This window comes from Corylus avellana, chromosome 6 (genome assembly GCF_965113065.1).
Source record: "Corylus avellana chromosome 6, dhCorAvel1.hap1.2, whole genome shotgun sequence".
Taxonomy (NCBI): Eukaryota; Viridiplantae; Streptophyta; class Magnoliopsida; order Fagales; family Betulaceae; genus Corylus; species Corylus avellana.
The window spans coordinates 19415228-19419351 of record NC_142495.1 but is presented as its reverse complement, the minus strand read 5'-3'; the positions used below and the strand labels follow the sequence as shown (position 1 = coordinate 19419351).

Sequence of the window (4124 nt, the reverse complement as noted above, 5' to 3'; positions counted from 1 at the left end):
TGCATACTTAGAATATTCTGGATGCTTTAGCCAAAAGTCACTTCATACTTAGGGTTTTGCAATAATTCAATGCATACTTAATAGTTTATTTCTCGTTGTTTGATTGCTGTTTAGGGTTTAGGGTTTATTTGTTTAATGCTTTGTTGGAATATTCTACATGCTTTAGCCAAAAGTCACTGCAAACTTAGGGTTTAGCAATAATTCAGTGCATACTTAAGGGTTTATTTATCACTGTTTGATTGCTGTTAGGGTTTAAGGTTTGTTTGTCTAATACTTTTTTGGAATATTCTGCATGCTTTAGCCAAAAGTCACTGCATACTTAGGGTTTAGCAATTATTCAGTGCATACTTAAGGTTTTATTTCTCACTGTTTGATTGCTGTTTAGGGTTTAGGGTTTGTTTGTTTAATGCTGTTTTGGAATATTCCAAATACTTTAGCCAAAAGTTACTGCATGTTGCATTTTGTTGCATCCTTTTTTTGTTGTCTAAATATATGTTGCATTTTGTTTAATGCTTTTTGCATCCTGTCTCAATGTGGCAGGACGCATAATGGCTAGTGACATATTGCTGTTTGAGGTGCATGCCAATGGTTATTTCAATAGGGTAAATAGGTGTACGTATATGGGTGGATTTGTTCATCATCATTTGGTTCATGATGTACATAAGATGTCTTTCTTGGATATCGAGGAAATATGTAAGGATTATGAGTATAGGCCTGGTGACCTCATTCACTACAAGATACTTGGTAGGTCTTTAGATGAAGGATTAAGGCTGATATCACTTGATCATGATGTAAATGAAATGGTTTCACACCATTTAGGGCATGGGCTAGCTGAGTTGTATTTGGTTTTGTTTGATGCTGTTAATGTAGATGCGGTAGATGACAATGCAGAAGAGGATGAAGAATATGAGAGGGTTGTAGTATATAAGAAGGATGCTTTCTAGGATGAGGTTCTTAGTGTAGATACTGATGCTAATGACTCAGATGGGGAGGAGCATGTAGAGTCAGAAAGGGTGGGGGGTTCGGGTGTTGTTGATGATGAAGCAGGGTTTAGGGATGAGGTAGAAGGGGGTGAGGAAGATGGGGGTGGACATGTGGAAGAAATAGGGGGGAAGATGATGAAGATGATAGTGAAGATCTTTGTCCTAGTGACATACTTAGGTCGCCCATTCCCAGTGATAGTGACAATGAAGAAATATCAAGTCGTCGTGATGTCACCAAAAGAATTCCATTTACCAAAGAAGAGATGCAAAATCCAATGCTGCAAATAGGTCATATGTTTGGTGATACGGGGCAGTTTAGAAAAGCGGTGAAGCAAGCAAATATTTTGAAGGGGAAGGATTTAGAGATCCCAAGAAATGAAACCAAAAAGGTCATAGCTCATTGCAAAGACAAGAAATGTAAGTACAGGGTTTATGGGAAGAAGTTAAAGGATGAGTCCACATTTCTCTTAGTGTCAATGTATCCAAGACACGCATACGCTAGAAGATACAAGAATCACATGATTAATTCAGCTTGGATAGCTGAATGGTGCATGGACTCATTCAAAAACCAGCCAAGCTTGTTCTCTCCAACGAATCTAAAAGGTCTAGGTTCTCTCAAAACCTAACAATCTATCCCTTTATGTGTTTGTGAAAGCATTCACGTAATATTGGTATTAGAGCTAAGTTTAATTCAATGGGGAATCAAAGAGTAAATTGTTTGGAGCAACAAATTGATTATCTTAAAAACATGATGGAACGTGTGATAATGAAGTTGGAAGAAGCTAATGCCAAATTAGATGAAGTCTTCGATGAGCAACCACAAGCAACCCAATCCCACCACCCAATCTCACTGCCAGCTAATTCCAAAGCTATATACACACACATGAAAGCGTGGTGTTAAAATTAGCGCGCAACGTTTGTCGTTATCCTTCCGCGCAACGTTTGTCATTATCCTTCCAAGCAGTCATTTCACATACCTATAGACGTTTTTCAAAAATAGGTCAAAGCTAAGTGGAATGTAGATGCCCATGTTAGCTCATTGTATAGGGCAAGGAAGAAAGTGCAACAAAAAATTTATGAGAAGTTGGATGAGCAATACCATCGGTTATGGGACTACTGTGCAATGGTTAGGAAGACCAATGTGGGCAGCTGTTTAATTCTTATGGTTGAGAGACCAATGCTCGAGGTTCCATGTAGGTTTCAGAGGTTATATGTATCATTCGCAACTATGAAGACAGGTTTCTTACAAGGGTGTAGATCTGTGATAGGTGTAGATGCATGCTTCTTGAAGGGTAGGTACAAGGGCCAGTTAATGGCTGTTGTTGGGAGAGATGCCAACAATAGTGTGTATCCACTGTCCATTGCGGTTGTAGAAACAGAGACAAAGGACAGTTGGACTTGGTTCTTGGAGGCACTTATATCTGATCTTAGCCCAGCACCAGCACAAGGGTGGACTTTTATATCTGATCGACAAAAAGTAAACATACTTGTATGAATAATGTCTAACATTTAACTTACTTGTATGAATAATGTCTAACATATTTTATCTTACCATATGTGCAGGGCCTAGTACCAAGCCTCGAACAGGTTTGTCCCACAGCTGAGCACCGTACATGTGTGAGACACATGTATGCCAATTTTAGAAGTGCTAGTCACAAGGGATATTGCTAAAGGACATGCTTTGGATTGCTGCATCATCTTATACCCAGACAGATTTCCATTATGCGGTGGAAGAGATGAAGAAAGTAAGTGAGTCTGCTTATGATTACTTGGCAAAGATTGATCTCAATACTTGGTATAGGGGATGGTTCAACACCATGGCCAAGTCTGACTTGGTACACAACAACTATGCTGAGTGTTTCAACTCATGGATCATGAAGTACCGTCAATTGACAATACTGTCAATGTTGGAAGGGATTAGGAATAAATTAATGAGGAGGTATGTTAGGAAAAGAAAGTTGATTGCTGCAATGGAGGAGGGTAGTTTAGGGCCAAAAATAATGGCCAAGTTGGAGAAGGAAGAGGATGGTGCCAGCCATTGTTGGTGCACATATGCCGGCGATGGCATTTTTGAGGTCGAATGTGAGGGCAAACGGTTTGCAGTCAGTGTGGAGGGTAGAACATGTGGGTGTAAGAAATGGGACGTCACTGGGATACCATGCAGTCATGCCATATCAGCCATCTTATACCATGGTGGCAATCCAATAGACTATCTCAGTGACTACTATAGTAAAGACAAGTATCTGAAGACATATCAACCCATCATCTATCCCGTACCTAGTGAAGAGCAATGGTCTAGGAGCAATCAACTGATTATCGAACCACCAAAGGCAAGGATAGCTCCTGGGAGACCTAGGAAGGTAAGAGTGAGGGGGCTAAGGAGCTCAAAAATCCAAATGCCATCAGGAGGGGGGAACCAAAAACTAGTGTGGGCACTGTAAGAAATGGGGCCACAACAAGAGAACATGCACTACAAGGCTAAGGTAGGATGATAGAAGAGAACAAGTACGAGAGTACTACAGATCCACTGCAAGAATTGACTGGAATCTTGATATGGTAATTTTTAACTGCATACTCTCCTGTTATGGTCTTTGTGAAATTGTCTTACTAATGTTGTTTGTTAATTTTAGTCATTCATTGGTAATCATTTATTATGTTATTTTGTAGTTGGATGAATCATCTAATGCCGCATCACCAAGTGGAAGAAAAAGTCAAAGAGGAGGTAAATCAACCAGTACTGGAACAAAAAGGCAAAGAGGAGGTCAAGCAACCAATGTTGGTACTAGCCATGATAGAACCGAATCAGGCAGTGTGAGCCAGATTGCATAACCTTCTGCTCCCCAACCAAGTGTACAACAAACTGTCCCAACTGAAATTCCTACTTGTCAATTTGATGTAAGTTCTGTTTGTTTATTGTAGGTTCTGGTTTTGAATTGATAGTAATAACAAAATGCGACATAATTGTTTTTCAAAAATATGTAGGTTGTTCATACTACTCACCAACCAAGTGCACAACCAACTGCTCCAACTCAACTTTGCGCATCCCAAAGATGTGCCCTAACTGAACTTCGTCATAGCCAATCCAATGTAAGTCATTATTTAGTGTATGTGTCTGATTTTGAAATGATTAAAGACATTGTT

The 4124-nt window shown here is 39.6% G+C and overlaps 1 pseudogene; it reads left to right on the top strand.

Moving 5' to 3' along the window:
- Positions 1–2295: 2295 nt before the first annotated feature.
- LOC148584994 (uncharacterized) lies at positions 2296–3424 on the top strand (annotated as a pseudogene).
- Positions 3425–4124: the final 700 nt, after the last annotated feature.